This window comes from Neofelis nebulosa, chromosome 9, assembly GCF_028018385.1.
Source record: "Neofelis nebulosa isolate mNeoNeb1 chromosome 9, mNeoNeb1.pri, whole genome shotgun sequence".
Taxonomy (NCBI): Eukaryota; Metazoa; Chordata; class Mammalia; order Carnivora; family Felidae; genus Neofelis; species Neofelis nebulosa.
Window position 1 is genome coordinate 109,773,870 of NC_080790.1, and position 20,020 is coordinate 109,793,889.

Below are 20,020 nucleotides of genomic sequence, written 5' to 3' on the forward strand. Positions count from 1 at the left end.
GGGGTCCCTGGGTGGCTCAGTTGGTTGAGCATCTGACTTCGGCTCAGGTCAAGATCTCACGGTTCATGAGTTCGAGCCCCATGTCGGGCTCTGTGCTGACAGCTCAGAGCCTGGAGCCTGCTTCGGATTCTGTGTCTCCCTCTCTCTCTGCCCCTCCCATGCTTGCACTTTGTCTCTCTCCAAAATAAATAAACATTTAAAATAAAAAAAAATTTAAAAAGCTAACACACAATAATACTTCCTATGAGCTGGCACTAAGTGCCATAGGTATCTTGACTCCTTTCATTCTTAAACCAACCGTAATATATTTGCTACATGGACTGTAATTCACTTTGCCATATTAAATGTCCTTTTATACCTCTTCTTTTCTATAGCTTAATGATAAAAAGCTTTACATTAATGTTATCATTATGGGTCTCCTAATGCACTCAACCAGTTCTCTTCTGGGAAAATATCTGATGGCAGAAACTTCCTCTCCCTGACAACCAGAGAGTGGAGGCTGACACGGTTCCACTGGAGGCAGGTTGAATAAAAATTGGCCTCGGTGCCTTTAAGTCCCCCTGATTACAAACAGATGCTTTTTATCCTTTGCAGTTTGGTCTGGCTTAGTAAAGCTATTAATCATTAAAGGAAGGGTCCATGCTACTTTCACAGTAGAAGGTGCAGCTTGGGCTAGAATCTTCCTTCCATCATCTCCAGTGATGAAGTTTCCAGATTGAAGCAATGGAAATATCAGTGTAGTGGCATTCCTGGAGTTCATTCTCTTGGCTCCCCAGGGAAAGCTAGACTTGGCTTCGGGTTGTTGCAGCATAAAGTTTCTCACTCAGCAGGAAAATCCACCAGAGACTCAGGCCAGCGACTGTATTGCTGTGAATATAAAAGCACCATGCATATAACAATGAAAGGTTTTGTATTATGGGAAAAGTCCTGGAGCTTGAAGAAAGAACTTCTGTTAATTTGCAGGTCAGTATGCTATTATATTAGACCTTCTCTCTCTCTCTCTCTCTCTCTCTCTCATTGTTTCCCACTTATTTCTAAATAGTGCTACAAATAAAGGGGGGGGGCGGGAAGGCAACTGGGCTACCATTTCATTAAGAAAGAAAGAATTATTAACACAAAGGCTTTGAGGGACAGGTTAGGAAACCGTAAAGAGAGAAACAAAGGTTTGTTGACTATAAATCTTCCTTGGGTTTTATGGAGAATTCAGATTCTTGAATCTTGAATTCTCACCTGGATTATTGCATGGTTCTCCAACCTGTTACATCAGCTACCTTCCTTTTTCGGCTGCAAATTCCTCAGGGTAAGCCCCCAGTCTCCTTCCTTTATCTTTGATTCTCCCAGTCCCAGGTGGTTCCAAATGCATAGAAGGCATTTGCTGTTTACTGAGTGGAATGACAAGCTGACCTACTGTATATATTCATACATGAGTAAATAAAGGTCACATGTTGAATTATTCCAGGTGGTAGCTGAAGACCCAGCCCAGAGTCTGAGTGAGCTCAGGGACCACCTTGCTGTGATCCCTGAGCCTTACCCACCCCTTTCTCCAGGACTCCCCAACAGCCCTACTTTGGTGACTTCATTCCCCCCATGCTTAGTCACAGCAGTGCAATTCAGTAAGTATTTTTCGTGCTCTGGTGGAGACGCTAAAGTATGGTGATAGCCACACCGTTACGCAGTTCACACACAGCCTGCACGAAAATGCTCAACTCCAACACTCAAATGCACCGCAGTTGTATACTGGTCCACTCCATGGTGTTTCTGCCTCCACAGGTAAACCACTCCCAGAACACTAGCAGGAAAGATGGGTCCGTTAAAAGGAGGAGAGCAAAACAAAGGAATGAGGACTAGTGACACAGGAAATCCTACCATGGAAAGGGATTAACCTGGAATTCAAGGGGGAAGGAAAAACGCTTTCTCCTTAAACCCAAAGCATCTTCAAGGTAAAAGCGGCTCTTTCTGTTTCCAGGGAAGGCTGAATGAAGGTCACTGAAGATGGGGGTGTGGTGTGGGGGCCTTTGTGAGGCCCGGGGGCAGTGGCACACGGTAATTGTAACAGATGCTCTGGTGTCTTGTCAAGATCCCCACTTTAGGACCAAGATATTCACCCCCTCAGTTGCCAGGAAGGTTGGGCCCTGGTGGCTGCCTTGACCAAGGCTACATGACCTTCCTGGGGGTAGCCTGAGTGCAAAGACTGGTTGTCCCAAGTCAAAACAACTCTGAAGGCCCACCCAGCTCCGGAGCTCTGAGTGGGTTTGCTCGAGGCCTGTAGAGTGACAGCATCACAGCCCAACTTCCCAAGCTGCCCGAACCTTCCTCCCTTTCTCCCTCAAAGGTCTTATGTCCCCCCAAAAGCACTCCTCACTGGACTTCCTCCATGCAGCTCTTTATCTCAGAGTCAGCTTCCCTGAAACCGGAAGGAGGCTGCCAGCGGTGCTAAGTGTGCTAGGACCCTATTCTCAGCTGTGCCAGCACCTGGGGGAGGGACAAGTTTTCACAAGAGAATGGCCGCACTCTGCATCTCAGGGGACAGGGGGTGAGATGAGAAAAGTCTTCTGAAAATCTATGTCTCCGCCTTCTACCTCACCTCCCTCTGGTACATAGGTTAAAGGATGTCTGCATTAGCCAACAAAGAATGTGTGACCCCCCCCTCGAAAGTCACCAGGCATTTGTTGTGTCTAGGCCAAGGCCCTGGTGTCTTCCTCTGGGCTCACGCCTGCTATCTCATGTGTCTTGGTGCACCCTCTTTCTGGAGTCCACTGTCCTCATGTTTCCCTTGGCACCTAAGTAAATTCCCAGGGTTATTGCCAGAATTCAAATAAACAACCCTGACCTCAGCCTGAACTAAAGGGAAAAAAAAAAAATCAATAACCTCAGATAACCTTTTCTCCTCATTTATGGAACACCGACCTTTCCAGCACATGGCCCAATAGGACTGTGTCGTAAGATATTTATATTCCCTACTCACAAGTCTTGAACTAGAACCTCATAACCAGCCAAGAAGGACATGTCAGGCCCGGTGATTTATGTTGTGGTGCTGACAGATCTCGTAAGTGGGAGATGGCCTGTCTGACATGGGCACCTGCCAACCAACTAGATGCTAGCCAGTCCTAACAGATGCCTGTAAACAAGCTGCACTGGATTGTACTGGCAGGGTTCTACCCTGCAGAGCCCTGCATCCCTGACTCTCCTCTGTAAAACATCAGTGGTGGGTGCTGTTTTAGCCGGGTTCCTCCAAAAAAGTGCAATCTGAGAGAAGGCTGTGCGTTCAGGTAGTCTTGTTTGGGAGATGATCCGAGGAAGCAGGAGTGAGGGGTGGGGAGAACGAGACAGGGAAGGGGGGAAAGCCAACACACAGACTGTGTTAAGGAGCTGGTTACCGCTGTGGGCAACCGAGGCTCAATACCAACTGGACTGGGATCTTCTTCTTCTCCTTTTTAAAAATGTTTATTTATTTATTTTGAGAGTGAGAGAGAGCATGAGCAGAGGAGATGGGCAGAGGGAGAGAGAGAGGAAGAGAGAGAATCTTAAGCAGGCTCCACGTTCAGCTCAGAGCCCAATGCAGGACTGGATCCCATGACCACAAGAACATGACCTGAGCCGAAATCAAGATCAAATCCGATGTTTAACCAACTGAGCTACCCAGGCACCCCCAACCACTCGAATCTTCTGAAGAACCATGAAGAAAGCACATCAGAAGTGTCCCACCAGAGGATGGAGACTGTGGCAGTTAACCCTTGATTCCATCCCCCATTAGATGAACATTGCTCCCTCCCTGAGTGTTAACTCTCTTGCACTTTCTAGTTAGCTGAATTTGCCCAAGTGATCTTCCACTGTCTTAGAGAAAGCAGAGAGCTGTTTCTATGGAAACTTTATAAAGGATGCTGGCAAAGCATTCAAACTGACTATCAAAGGTGTGCTAAAATCAGGTGAGTTGAGAAGATGTGACATAGGACATCACAAACATTTGCTATAAATGTTTAATAAAGGTACAAGGGGCACCTGGGTGGCTCAGTCAGCTAAGCAACCGACTTCTGCTCAGGTCATGATCTTATGGTTCGTGAGTTCAAGCCCTGTGTCGAGCCCTGTATTGACAACTCAGAGCCTGGAGCCTGCTTCAGATTCTGTGTCTCTCTCTCTCTCTGCCCCTCCCCTACTTGCAGTCTGTCTGTCTGTCTGTCTCTCTCTCTCTCAAAAAAAAAAAAAAATATATATATATATATGTATATATATATATATATAATTTTAAAAAGGTACAAATGAAGTGCACAAAGATGGGTGGCCACACCCCTTTAAATCTTAAATTATGAGAGAGAACATATGCTTCCTGTCTTCCCAGCATTCCTTCCTTTGGGGAGTCACCTTTCTTTTCAACTCATTGTGATTGTGTTCATTCTATGTGGTATGCAGAGTAATGGACCCCAGAGATATCCATGTCATAATCCCTGGAATCCATAAATACATTAGATTATGTGGCAACTGGGAATTAAGGTTGTAGAAAGAATTAAGATCACTTATCAACTGACTTCAACGTGGAAGATGACCCTGGATTATCCAGTGAGCCCAATGTAATAACAAGGGTCCTTTTTTTTTTTTTTTAATGTTTATTTACTTATTTTGAGAGAGAGAGAGAGAGCATGAGCAGAAGAGGGGCAGAGAGAGAATAAGAGAGAGAATTCCAAGCAAGATTCATACTGTCAGCACAGAGCCCAACACAGGGATCGATCTCATGAACCATGAGATCATGAACTGAGCTGAAATCAAGTCACTGACTGAGCCACCCAGGCACCCCTCTTTTTTTTTTTTTCCTAAATCACAGGGGTCCTTATAAGTGGAAGAGGGAGATAGAACTTGAACCAGAAATATGACAGCATAACATGGATGCTATTGGCTTTGAAGGTGGAGAAATTAGGCACAAGCCATGACGTGCAAGAGGTCTCTGTAAGGTGGAAAAGGCAAGGAAATGGATTCTCCTCTAAAGCCTTAGAAAGGAAATCAGGCTGGCCAGCACCCTGATTTTAGCCCACGGATTCCCATTTTAGACATCTGACTTCCAGAACCATAAGGTAGTAAATTTATGTTATTTCAAGGCACTAGGTTTGTGATATATTGTTACAGCAGCGATGAGAAACTAATGCACCCCATCTGCTTTGATGAGGCCTACTGGGCCAATTTCTCACCCCATGGGTGGGATCATGACCGAGTCATCCATCTGCCAGGCCACAGTGATTCATTCAAGATCAAGCCCATGATCTAGGCAAGACCAGGCCTCTCCCAGTGCTAATGGGAAAGATACATCCTTAACTGGGATATGCTATGGCCTCCATTGTCCTTCCACTTATAAAGACCCTGTGATTATACATGGACCACCAAAATTGTGGCAAAAGGGGTAAAAGCCTGGAGGATGTCTGCCTGTGGGAAGGTTTCAAGAGCCTAGCCTGGAAGCAATGCACTTCACATCCACTAACCTTCCATTAACCAGAGCACAGTCCCGTGGCTCAGCTCCACTGCAAAGGAGGCCGGGAAAAGTGGTCTGTAGGTCCAAGGAAGAAGAGGAAAAGAATTTCAAGAACAGCTAGGCATTTCTGTCTCATAAACTTGCCGGAAATCCCTCCATTTCTAATCTAACTGCAATTTATATTCATCCCTATATTCACCATGAACATAATTACTTATTTGAATATGTGTGCTCAAATTCTACTTTTCCAGAAAGAGCCCATGGTGACCACCTTCCCTTCAGCTCCTAGATCTAGAGTATTGGGTGTCAATTTTTTTGTTTTTACAGTGTTTATCAAGGAGGAGAGAAGGGCAACTGTTGAGGGTAAGAGAGTGCTATCAGAAAACCCGAGGCATTTTTTCCACCCACACATGCATTCCCCCACAGATAGCGTATCTCTTCCCAAGGAAACCTGGCTCTGACTCAATGAGGCTCAGTGCCAGGGTTAGCCACAGCTGTTGATGGGGAAGAAGGACTGAGAACTATTGATGTGCATTTATCAGTCGGGCATGCAAATCTGGTCGGAACTTTTACTTGTACGAATTTATTATCAGATAACTTTGTATAATGCCACAAGTCAGATCATGACCCTTTGAACACAGCCATGTTCAATAAAGCCAGCTATAACTGCAACTAAATACATGTCAGATTATACTTTTTACCCTTTCTTTTTTATTTTTTCATGGACTCACGGCAGGCCTGGTGAAGCATGGGGACCTCCTTCTTAGAATAATGTTCTGAGGGGCACCTGGGTGGCTTGTCGGTTAAGCATCCAACTCTTGATTTCCACTTGGGTCATGATCTCACAGTTTGTAAGATTAAGCCTCACATTGGGCACCACTCTGACAGCCTGGACGCTGCTTAGGATTCTTTCTCCCTCCTCTCTCTTTGCCCCTCCCTGCTCGCTCACTCTCTCAAAATAAATAAAAAAAGGAGAAGAAGAAGAAGAAGAAGAAGAAGAAGAAGAAGAAGAAGAAGAATGTTTTGAAATTCATAAAACACAATACATAAGGTTGCAAAGGAAACCAATTATACTGAAATGCACTTACCAAAATATTTAAAAATAAATATGTTTGTTATATATGCTTCTTTATTAATGCATGAAATATCACAATCTAATTGCAGATCTGGAAACCAACGTTTTGGAGTAGTGATGAGTTTGCAATCTGGAAATCTCTGTGTATTTTACTAGGGATAAAGTCATAATTCCTGCCAATGGCACTATGATTTGTTTCCCATATTCATCATTAAAAGAAAAGGACAATTTTAGTTCAAAGTGTGTGAAAATAGAAGTAACTTTTCTTCCTATCCAAGTTTATGGACCTTCTGAATCTTACCCGTAGACTCCTTAGGAACCATGGACCCCTAGATTCAAAAGTCCCTGTTGAAAAGCAAGGCCACGTTTTTAAACACAGACTACAGAGGTAACTCATACCTGCCACCCACCTTTTTGGCCTCATGCCCACACTGGACCCATTTTCCCCAGGTACTCTATTCTTGAGCACAGCCAGCTAATCAACATTCACCCTCACTCAGCACAACAAATTTAGCGTTTATCATTATTGAGGGCTGACCAGGCAACAAACCCCCTTTTTTTAAAATTATTTTTTCTTTCCATTTAAGTTGCAGCAAAATATACATAACATAAAAGGTACCATCTTAAGAATTTTTAAATGTACAGCTCAATGCTATCAAGTATATTCATGTCATTGTGCAGCCATCACCGCCATGAATCTCCACAGCTTTTTTCATCTTGCAAAACTGAAACTATGTGCTATTATATAATAAGTCCCCATTACCCTTTCCCTCATCTCCTGGCAACCACCATTCTACTTTCTCTATGATTTTGACTACTCTAGATAACTCATATTAAGTGGAATCATACAGTGTTTGTCTTTTCTTTTTAATGTTGATTTATTTTGAGAGTGGGCATGCACACACAAGTGGGGGAAGAGCAGAGAGAGAGAAGAGGGAGAATCCCAAGCAGTCTCCATGATCAGCGTGGAGCCTGACATGGGGCTCAGTCTCATGACCATGAGATCATGACCTAATCCAAAATCAAGAGTCAGACACTTAACCAACTGAGCCACCCAGGACCCCCAGTATTTGTCTTTCTTGACTAGCTTATTTCATTTTGCATGATGTCCTCAAGACACATTCATATTGTAGAATGTGTCAGAATTTCCTTCCTTTTTAAGGCTGAATAATATTCATTTGTATGTATATATCACAATTTATTTATCCATTCATCTGTCAATGGACATTTGAGTTGCTTCTACCTTTTGGCTATTGTGAATAATACTGTTATGAATATAGGTATACAAATATCTCTTTCAGATCCTGCTTTCAAATCTTTGGGGTATATACCAGAAGTGGAATTGCTGGATTATATGGTAAGTCTATGTCTAATTTTTTCAGGAACTGCTATACTATTTTCCACAGTGGCTGTACCATTTTACATTCCCATCAACAGCATATAAGGCTTCCAATTCCATCATGCCCTTTCCATAACTTGCTATTTTCTGGGGTGTTTTGTTGTTTTTGGTGGTGATGATGGTTTTTGTTTTTTATAATAGCCACAAAAAATGGGTATGAGGTGGTTTTGATACACATTTCACTAATGATTAGATGAAGAGCAGTTGTTTTTCTTTTTTTTAAGTTTATTTATTTGTTTTGGGAGAGAGAAAGAGCAAGCGAGGGAGGGGCAGAGAGAGAGGGAGAGACAGAATCCCAAGCAGGCCCTGCACTGTCAGAGGAGAGCCCAATGCAGGGCTCGAACCCACAAACTGTGAAATGATGACCTGAGCCAAAATCAAGAGTTGGATGCTTAACCGACTGACCCAACCAGGGGACCCAATGAGCATCTTTTTAAGTGCTTATTGGCCATTCACGTTTCTTCAAGAAATGTCTACTCAAGCCCTTTGCTCATTTTTATTTAGGCTGTTTGTTTTTTTGTTGTTGAATTATAGGAGCTCTTTATATATTCTAGATATTAATCTATCAGATGATTTGCAAATATTTTCTCCTTTTCTATAGGCTGTCCTTTCCCTTTGCTGATACATTCTTTGATGCACAAATCTTTTAATTTTTATGGAGTCAAATTTGTCATTTTTTTTTTTGCTGCCTGTGTCTTTGGTGTCCTATCCAAAAAATCATTGCCAAATCCAATATCATGAAGTTTTTGTCCTATGTTTTCTTTGAAGGGTTTTATCATTTAGATCTTTGGTCCATTTTGAGTTAATTTTTGTGTATGGTGTTAGGTAAGGGTCTACGATGCCCTTTTAAAACATTATCTAATTTAATCCTCATGACAACCCAGTAAGACAGGTACTATACAGAATTCCTGTTGTATAAACATCACAAAGGGCAGTGAAGTCACTTGCCCAAGGAGGCACAGTGAGTGAGGAGACGGAACCAGAATTCAGCCCTGCTCGTCTGAATCCGGACCAAACTCCACTAATCACTTTACAACACTCTTTTGTGTATTTTTCATGCCTCTATGTGCATACCCATCCCCCTCTGTCTGGAACTCCTTCTCTGGTCTGTGCCTGGTAACCTCACCCCTTGCAGCAGATATTGTAGGTGTTCTACCCGTACGCCTGGGCCCCTACCGGTTCAGTTCATAGCACCCAGACTTCCAACTGCCAGCACCTGCAACTTTCCACCTGAGTGCTTTCCGCAGTTGCTGGTGGGTGCTCTGACCCTGGTGATAGGCCAGAAGTGCCAGCTAAAAAACTCTCAGTCAATGACCATAGGAGTTGATCATCTCATCCTATTGTCCCTCGAATATAGCTGTTCTCAGGCATAGTCTACACAGTTTCCCTGTACCTCCTTGAAGGACAGAACCCTCTTTGCCCACAACTGTTCACTTGCTTGAAAACTCATTTTTATTGACTTCTTTCCTTTCCCTGTCTCACTTTCTCATTCCTCTGCTGGTATTTCCTGGGATTATCACCTAAAACAAGTACCTGCCCTAAAATCCTTGTTTCAGGGCAAGCTTCTGGGAGGAGTCTGACCTAACACAGTGTTCCTTCAAAGCCCTGCTGAAACTCCTCCTTCTCCAGGAAGCCTTCTCCACTGTCTTCCACAGCTGGCTGTTGCTGTCTCTGCCCGTGGCCTGGGCCACACTCCTTGAGGTCCATGTGGCTCAAATTGCGTTGCAGTGGTCAGTTTACACATCGGGTGTAGGTTTTCTATTGCTACTGTAATGAATTACCACACAGAGGCTTAAAACAACACCCATCTCTTATCTTACAGTTCTGTAGGTCAGAAGTCCAGGTATAGTTCAACTGGGTCCCCTGCTTAAAGGCTCACAAAGCTGCAGTCATGGTGCTGGTGAGGCTTCGTTCCCTGCTGGAGAGCCTGGGAATCAGTTGGCTTCCAAGCCCATTCAAGTTGTTGGCCAAGTTCAGTTTCTCTTGGTTGTAGAATGGGGGTCTCAGTTTCCTTTCTGGTTGTCAGCCAAGAGCCAGTCTCTGCTTCTTTGAGAGACTTCCTGTGTTACTTACGCTTTCCACCTTCCCCTCCCCACCCCCACCCCCAGCCCAGCAAAGTAGGTCAAGTCTTCCCTATAGATTCAACATCTCCTACTTTTCCTTCTACCATGTCTCTCTGACTCCAGCTGGAAAAAGTTCTCTGCTTATAAGGCTTTCTGTGATTAGGTTATGCCCAGATGATCCAAGACAATCTTCCTATTTTAAGATCTTTAAACTTGGGGCACTTGGGTGGCTCAGTTGGTTAAGCATCCGACGTCAGCTCAGGTCATGATCTCATGGTTCATGAGTTCAAGCCCCACGTTGGGCTCTGTGCTGACAGCTCAGAGCCTGGAGCCTGCTTCTGATTCTGTGTCTCCCTCTCTCCCTGCCCCTTCCCCACTCATGCTCTCTTTCTGTCTCTCAAAAACTGAATAAAGGTTAAAATATATATATATATATCTTTAACCTTAATTCCATCTGCAAAGTCCCTTTTGTCATGTAACATAAACTATATGTTTATGTATGTATGTTTATGTATATGTTTATGTATGTAACATATTTATAGTTCCAGGGATTAGGAAGTGGACATCTTTGGGGGCCATTCTGCTTAACCTATCAGTCTTCCCCCTTCTATCAGTTACCTATTTCTTCTTAAAGAAAATTCAGTTGCTTAAACCAACAACCATTTCATGTGCTCATGATTCCATAGCTGGGACTGGGCTGAGCTGGGCATTTCTTCTGCTGTGGTACCAGTGAAACGGAGCCTCAGTTTCCCAAAATAGGCAGCCATGCTGAAAAGCCTTCCTCTCCTCCCTTCCTACCTCACCTTCCCCACTTCCTCACTTGGACTTTGTGTGATCCCCTCCCCCAGAGAGGGCTCAAACTCACGTCTTTATCTAGGGCTGTTATCATCATGGATTTAACGCTTTCCTTATTATTCCTGTTACTTCCTGCGGTTGTCTTCTTACCGTGTTTCTGCCTGGTCTCAATCTATCTGTAAGTATGTCACCTTTTCAAAATGTTTTCTGCTCTTCTTAAAGATACACCCAGACCCCACTTCTGCCCTACTTGATGGCCCATACCCCAGGGTCTTTTTATAATCAAAGTCAGTCTTTCTAACTATATATGTCCTGTTCCAGCCTTTTGTTTCCTTGCAGTTTGAGAAAAATAGTCCAATCACCTACATAAACTTCATGCTGAGGCTATAGACTTTCATGTCCTAATTTTCTCTACTACATCCTATAACTTACTTTGTTTCCCCCAAACTCCTGGTCTGAGCTTGAAAAGACTGGTTGGTAGTTTCTTTTCCTTGACAAAGAAAACCCTGTTTACAGTCAGAGTGTCCTCTTCTGTTACCTAAGGGACCAGCAGCCATTTCTTCCTGATGCTGTGCAAGCAGTTTACATCAAGCTGTGTCTACATACAGCAAGAGAACAATTGCAGAAATCTTAGGATCGTCGTCCCTGAGGACAGCCAGAGTCTAAGCACAGAATGTCCTCACTTATATGTGGAGTCCAAAAAGCAAAACAAAGTAAAGCCCAAACTTATAGAAAAAGAGACCAGATTTGTGGTCCCTAGAGGCAGGGATTGTGGAGTTGGGGAATCGGAGGAAGGTGGACAGAAGGTACAAATTTCTATTTATAAGATAAGTAAGTAGTGGGATGAAATGTGCAACATGATGACTGTCGTTAACACTGCCGCTATAGGATACATAGGAAAGGCAGTGAGAGACTAAATCCTAAGAATTCTCATCAAGAGTAAAAAAACCAATTTTTTGGTATCTATGTGAAGTGATGGATGTTAGCTAAACTTTTTTGGTAATTATTTCACAATATATGTAAGTCAAATTATTACGTTGTACACCTTAAACTTATACAGTGTTGTCTGTTATTATATATCCATAAAACCAGGGGAAGATAAACAAACCCAAAACACACAATGTTGGGATGGAAGGAACCACAATTTAAAATCCTTAATGGCAGGTGGGTGAAATAGGTAATGAAGACGAAGGAATGCGCTTGCCATGATGAGCACTGTGTGGTATATGGAAATGTTGGATCACTATATTGTACAACTGAAACTAATATAACACTGTATATTAACTATACTGGAATGAACATTTTAAAATAAATAAATGGGGGCGCTTGGGTGGCTCTGTCAGTTGAGCCTCCAACTCTTGATTTCAGCTCAGGTCATGATCCCACGGTTGTGGGATTGAGTCCTGTGTTGAACCCCATGCTCAACATGGAGCCTGCTTAAGATTCTCTCTCTCTCTCTCTCTCTCTCTCTCTCTCCCTGCCTCCCCCCCCAGCCAGTCTCCCCCCCCACGTGCTCTCTCTCTCTAAAAAATTAAATTAAAAATAAAAATAAATAAATAAATAAATAAAATCCTTAACAATAATTATAGTAAAAAAAATCACCAATGGTGAATTAGGGTAATTAAATTATTTGCAGTTTACTTTCGTGTATTTCTCAAAATTTTACAATGATCATATTTCCCCCTTATAGTCAGACGAAAAACAAGAGGATTTCTTTTTTTTAATGTTTCTATGAGATGTTATAATGTTTTTATAATATCTTATATTTTTTTGAGAGAGACAGAGCGTGAGTGAGGGAGGGGCGGAGAGACAGGGAGACACAGACTCTGAAGCAGTTTCCAGGCTCTGAGCAAGCGGTCAGCACAGAGCCCGATGCGGAGCTTGAGCCCACAAACCATGAGATCATGACCTGAGCCGAAGTTGGATACTCAACCAACTGAGCCACCCAAGCGCCCCAAGAAAAATAATGGAATTTCTTAAAAAGAAAATTAATTATCCAGTCAGCCTGTGTAATATCTTATATGAAAAAAAAAATCCTACCTTAGACTGACCAGCTACCTCCCTTTTGAAAGTGGCTCACCTGATGCCATCTGGTCATTTAGTGGCTGACTGGGGCCATTAATTCCTGGGATGACCCAATGCATTGGTCATCCTTAATGCAAAAACCCCAGGGGCTGACTCTGAGGCAAAGGCTTAGAGTACTGGTTTATGTGGCAGGTAATTTCAGGAATTCCTGTGGGAGGACAGGTGAGATAATATAGGAAAGCAGCCGATCAAGGTGAATTACCAAGGGACCTAGCACTTGGAGACCCTGAGCTGTGTCTGCAGGGGATCTCTGGGAGCCAGAGCAGAATACACCTTAGGGTGTCCCGCTGCCACTGCCCATCAGTCAGACATCCAGGGCTACTCAGGGGCAGTGACAATTCCTGGGCACTCTGGCCTGTCTTGTGGGTGGACAAAGTGGGCTCTGGCAGGAGAAAGCCGTGGCAGCTGGAAGTGGGGCCTGTGCCCTAACGGGGTCAGTGTGAGGGAGCATGGGTGGCCAACAACAACATCTGCTACAGGTATAATAGGGAGGAAATCAAACTGTGAACTTGGAGGTGCATCTAGATCCCTAAGTACCAAAACCATAAGCCTGCACTGGTGGTCACAGGGCTCCAAAGTCATCACCATGTGGCAGGGATAGTGGTTTTGACTACTGTGATTACAAAAGGCAACAGACATTACTGAGAGGAATGCTATCATACCGTTTCCTAACTCTTCGACTTTGGGTGTGGCCATATGACTTACTTTGGATAACAGTACATGGAAGGAAGTGACAGTGTGTCAGTTCTGTGTCTAGGCCTTAAGCCATGTGTGTTTCTGCCTGTGCCTCTGCCATCAGAACGAAATGAACGTGTGTGAGCTAACCCGTTGGTTCCCGGGGAAAGGTGAGAAATACATGGAGCTGAGTCAAGTCACCCAGGCTGAGCCAGACAAGTTGCCAGACTCATGAGCAAACAAATAATTAGTGCTGTATGACATAAGGATGTGGGAGCTACTAGTTACACAGCAATAGCTAACTGACACATTATGTTGGATATAGCCGACTTTACAGCCCCTCTTGTTCTTTACTGCACTTAGTGATCTATATGTCATATCTCTTCTAATGTACTATGATATTCCATTGGGAAGGTAGTGGGGTTTTTCTTTTTTCTTTTTTTCTCAGCACCTAACCTGTACCCAGCACACCGTGTATACTCAGTGTATACTTGCTGAGTAAATGAAGAGATGAAAGCATGGATAAATGGATGGACTTTTCCTTTCTTTTTTTTTTATTGAAGATTTTATTTTGGGGGCACCTGAGTGGCTCAGTCAGTTAGGCATCCAACTTCAGCTCAGGTCATGATCTCACAGTTCGTGGGTTTGAGCCCCGCGTCAGGCTCTGTGCTGACAGCTCAGAGCCTGGAGCCTGCTTCAGATTCTGTGTCTCCCTCTCCCTGTGCCCCTACCCCACTTGCACTCTGTCTCTGTCTCTCTCTCTCTCTCTCAAAAAATAAATAAACATTTAAAAAACTTTTTTTAAAGATTTTATTTTTAAGTAATCTCTACACCCAACATGGGACTCAAATTTAAAACCCTGAGATCAAGAGTCACATGCCCTATTGACTGAGCCAGTCAGGTGCTCCTGAATGGACTTTTCTACATGGATTATGATTTTAAAATTGTCCTCGAAGGTCCAAAAGAACTTGTGATATAGGGAGAAGGGGAAAAAGTTTATGAAACTTCTTTCAAATTTTAAACTCTATAAATGATTATATGATTATGTCTATAAGTATACTGAAACAGTGTATGAAATAATAATCATAACTAGTATAACTACTATTATAAGTAGTAGTATATAGCATAACTACTAAATATCATACTATTATAAGAACACTTTTTACATCACTTCCCAAAAAACCAATCAGCCAACATAAAACTTACCCCCAAATCAAAACAACGTTTTCAGGTATTGATTACTCAAAACAAGTTTTTTTCAATATTCACATGGTAGGAATTCTTTATTTGAACCTGCAGGAAAAGGGATTTGATTGATCTGGATAGTTGCCTTGCCCTGAGGAAAATGGTGTCACTCATCCAGAAAGTGTGTGTCCCTTCTCTGGGGACCAGGGATCCACCAGGGCAGAGAACTAAAGCACCCCAAAGGGGTTGCTTTGAGGAAGCAGCAGCAGAGGAAAAAACAGTCACACGTGAGGAAACCCAGGATGACAAAACAGCTTGCTGTCTACCTGGGTAAGTGTGTCAGAGATACGAGAGGAATATACAGCGAAATCTTTCCTTAAATAAAAAAAGTAAATAAATAAATTTCACCCTAGCACAGTCACGTTGTTCTCTGTTGTATAGATGGAAAAGTAAAGGTCACACTTTCCTGAAATAAAAACATGAAACTGGCGTAAAGTTTTCTAAATAGTTTTGCAATACTCTGACAGCTGTTTGCCCTTCTTTTCCAGGATGTTAAACTGGCCTCCATCCATTATTGACTTTTAAATTGGAAGCATAATGTAGATTGTTTGTTAAAAGGAAATCTGTGATGGTGAAAATACAATGTCAAAGTGTTGCCACTTCTGTTTTACAATTTCAGGGAGTTAATTTCCGTTTCACATAGTTCTGTATTTAATAATTAATTTGATGGCAAGTTAAAACTAAGTTATTTGTGATGAAAAAGTCACAAATTTGTATTATAATCAGATCATATTCTCTGGTTTGTTTGGAGGTGGTAAAACAAAAGCCAAGAATGCCAAGAGTTCTGTAATTGTTTTTTTAAGATTTTATTTTTGGGGGGCACCTGGGTGGCTCAGTCAGTTAAGGGTCCGACTTCAACTCAGGTCATGATCTCACGGTCTGTGGGTTCGAGCCTCGCGTCGGGCTCTGTGCTGACAGCTCAGAGCCTGGAGCCTGTTTTGGATTCTGTGTCTCCCTCTTTTTCTGCCCCTCCTCTGCTCTCTCTCTCTCTCTCTCTTTCTCTCAAAAATAAATAAACATTAAAAAGGGGGGGCACCTGGCCCCCTCTCTCTGCCTCTTCCTTTGCTTGTGCTCTCCAAAAAAATAAACATTTTTTTAAAAAAGATTTTATTTTATTTTATTTTTTTTAATTTTAATTTTTTTTTTTTGGGGGGGGGACAGAGAGAGGCAGAGCATGAACGGGAGAGGGGCAGAGAGAGAGGGAGACACAGAATCGGAAACAGGCTCCAGGCTCCGAGCCATCAGCCCAGAGCCTGACGCGGGGCTCGAACTCACGGACCGCGAGATCGTGACCTGGCTGAAGTCGGACGCTTAACCGACTGCGCCACCCAGGCGCCCCAAGATTTTATTTTTTTTAAGTAATCTCTGCACCCAACATGGGGCTCAAACTCATAACCCTGAGATCAAGAGTTGCACGCCCCACCCACTTAGCCAGCCAGGCACTCCAAGAATGCCAAGAGTTACATAATGGAAACTGAATCTATTTCTCATCCCAAGCCTGAAATTCTCAGTCTCCTCCCCAGAGGCAACCATTTCTTGTTTCTAGAATATTGTCCCTAGAATATTCCATGCACACATATGCATGCTATAGCTTTAAAAATTTTAAACACTAACTTCCCAACACTTGTGGTGTCATAGCACCTTTTTCCCAAATGTTCTCTTTCTTCCTTCTTAAAAATATCCACTCTTTCTCATGGGAAAAAAAACAAAATCTTGGAGTTCATTTTCTAAGTGACTTGCACTTCAACACAATCCCTGGAAAGTGACAAGAAAACATGGGAAACCAAGATTGTTTTGAGTTGTTTTCTTATGAATAAATAGGTTAGCAAGTGTTTTCGTTCATGAAAGCACCCACATGTGCTCTGGCATTCGTGAACTGTATATTAGAAAACCCAAGGTTGGGGCTCCTGGATGGCTCAGTCAGCTGAGTTTCTGACTTCGGCTCAGGTCATGATCTCACAGTTTGTGGATTCGAGCCCCGCGTCGGGCTCTGTGCTGAAGGCTCAGAGCCTGGAGCCTGCTTCGGATTCTGTGTCTCCCTCTCTCTCTGCCCCTACCCTGCTTGTGCTCTGTCTCTGTCTCTCTCTCTGTCTCAAAAATAAGTAAACATTTTAAAAAATTAAAAAAAAAAAAACCCAAGGAACGTAAGATGTGAGCAATCAACTGAAGGCATATTTTGTAGTGGCCACTGACTGTGAACACTAGAACCACTAACATGAGCTTCGTGGTAATAACTGCTTTGTCATGCCTTCAGTGTCACTGTTGGGGATTATAAGTCATAACAAAGTAAACAGTGCTCTTTAACAGAGAAATGCAAATTAAAATAACAACGAGCTATGATTTCAGAGCCATTAGGTTGGCAAGATTTTCAAGTCTAATCAACGGTGTTAAGAGTGGAGATCAGATATGGGGGCTTTCGTAGTTGGCCTGTGGGAGTGAAAACTGGAATAATTACAATAGGGGGCAGTTTTGCAATACTTAGCAATGTTAACGTGTACATAATCTCAACTCAACAAACACACTTTTGTGTATATGTGCAACCAAGGTTTTTGCATGTGTGGGTCGGCCATCTGTACCTAAGCTTGTTCTTTACAGCACTGCTTGCAATGATGAAATGATGGGGTACTCTAGAGCAATTAAAGTGAACGTATGAATTAGAGCTACGTTTTTTTCAGCATGGATAAATTATCAAAACTATCATGGCGAATGAAAAAACTTAAGTTGCAAAAGTACGTATAAAAATCGGACGCCCTCTAAGCACATCTGTGAACCACACAACCAATGCTTTGTTTTCTTTTGGATACATATTCTCTGCTGCTGGATCCACCTTCCAGCCTTCTCCCCCAGGCTCTGGCCCTGGGAGGCTTTGTGGACTTCATTAGGAAGCTCTTTTTCCTGTGGCTTCAGTTGGGTTCATCCTGTTGGAGGCACCAGTAGGAGTCTGAGGGGAGGAGGAGAGGGAGACTGGGTATTAACTCTGCCCCCTGCCTGCCCACTGCCTCCTCGTCAGGCTGCATTAGTTCACCGACCATCACAGCTGCAGTCAGGTAGCGGCTCCTATGGTGGCAGGTCTATCTCAGTCTATGGCAGGTGCTTCCGACAAGTCCCTCCAAGCCTAGACATGATGACAATTCCCTTCAGCTGCTCTCCCCAAGGTGATTCACCACCCCTTTCTGAGCGTCCTCATCACAGTCTACACATTTGCAGATAGAACTTTTAGTGGACTCCCTCAGGTAGCTCACTCACCGTGCCTGCCAAAGTCCCGAATGATGCACGTATTTCCGTGGGAAGATTTAAAAGCATGCCTGCTAATGTTACGTATACACTCAGTTCAGGAGACTGGGTACCTCTGCGAAAGGGAATGAAATTAAAGACGGGAGAGCAGAGAGAACTGTAGCTGTGCTGTATTCGCCAAAAAATGTTTAAATAAAATTTTGAATAAAATGTGTGTGAAAGTATATCAGCTAAATCTGGGTGGCTAACACATGGGTGTTGTATGATGTTTTGATTTAAATATTTCTAAAAATGTTTTCTCTTAGGGGCACCTGGGTGGCTCAGCCAGTTGAGCATCTGATTCTTGATTTCAGCTCGGGTCATGATCCCAGGCTGGTGGGATCGGGCCCCATGTCGGGCTCTGTGCTGAGCATGGAGCCTGCTCAAGATTCTCTCTCTCTCTCTCTCTCTCTCTCTCTCTCCTTCTGCCTCTTCCCCCATTCACATGTTCTGTCTCTCTCTGAAATAAAAAATAAAATTTAAGATATATATATATATATTTTTTCTTTTAATAATGAGTTTTAGAAACTGAAATGCTTCTTTATCCAAATTGACACAAGAGAGTAACAGGAGGCCCAAGGCACATTGCATCTGATGGAAAGTTCTTCTTCCTCACCCTGGGATCTCTCTTCACCAGCATTTCTTCCAAAGACTCAGGATAAATCCTGCACAATTGGACCACCTCTTTGCTTGGAGGTTGTGAGATAGAGCAGAAGTGCAATTAAAACTAACACACAGGGGCTCCTGGGTGGCTCAGTTGGTTAAGCATCCGACTTCAGGTCATATTCTCACCGTTGATGGGTTCAAGCCCTGTGTAGGGTTGTGTGCTGAGAGCTCAGAGCCTGGAGCCTGCTTCAGATTCTCTGTCTCCCTCTCTCTCTTCCCCTCCCCTGCTCACTCTCTGTCTCTCGAAAATGAATAAACATGTTTAAAAAAAATTTTTTTTTAACTAGCACACATGATGAAGACGAGTTAAACTTGGCCCATATTCAACTCTGGAAGGCATCATCATTGGTGACAGCCAGCCTGTTCACAAGACAGATCATTGGTATCTGTTCTTTGCAAAGCATTGTTAACCAAGGCCTGAACTCATGTTGCTAAGGAAGTTGCTTGTATAGCCAAAACAGATACAAAGCAGTATTGAAAGTTGCACAATTGTTCAACTTCCTTGAGTGAAACATTTGTAACTCTCTAAAACTTAGAGTCAAAGACTGTGTTGCCTTTCCTTAGGTACTGCTGGTTGTATGTTCTAAGGTTTTTAAATATTTGTATTGCTTTCTATGGTATTTACACAAGTTACATTTATTGCTGTGAAAAAGTAAACAACACAAAGTGGAAAGTTGACAGACGCGTCCCCTGGGCTGTTCCAGCCCCACCCAAGCCTCTCCCTTTCTCAGAAATAAACACTGCTATGAATGTGGTGTGTTTTCTCCTGGACCATTTTCTATGTGCGTGTAAGCATGTGCGCGCAGAAAAACTGTCTCTAATAGCAAAGCTTTCATCTCGGTGTTTTACAACTTGATTTTCTCATTTAACGTATAAAAGCTAGTGGCACTTGTTGATAACGTGAGACAGGTGTGATTCAAATGCCTTACCTAACTCCCATGTCAAAAATTTAAAAAACACAAAAACCCAAAACTCTGAGAGGAGGGTACCATCTTTTTTCCCATTTTACAAACGGGGAAGTGGAAGCATAGAAAGTTTGCCGCAGCTCAGACAGCCAGGAAACGCAGGCACCAGGAGATCTGAGTCCAGGCAGGCGGTGGTAAAGCCCTCATTGGGTACCTCTGTTCTATACTGCCTTTGTCTTTAAGATCTTGTCATGTTTGCCCACATAAGTCCTCCTAAATCTTTTTAGGTGCTGCATGGTTTTCAATAGAATGGATCGACCATCGTTTATGTAACCACTCTCTGATGCTGAACGTTTGCACTCTTTCGGATGTTTTGTGACTCAG

General features: G+C 43.1%; 1 long non-coding RNA gene across 1 annotated transcript; it reads left to right on the plus strand.

Annotated features, from left to right (window-relative positions):
• Positions 1-857: 857 nt before the first annotated feature.
• Positions 858-19,486, plus strand: LOC131485450 (uncharacterized). Its single transcript, XR_009248854.1, has 4 exons — positions 858-963; positions 1,771-1,940; positions 7,832-7,887; positions 19,019-19,486. It is a non-coding gene; the product is annotated as an uncharacterized LOC131485450 (long non-coding RNA).
• Positions 19,487-20,020: the final 534 nt, after the last annotated feature.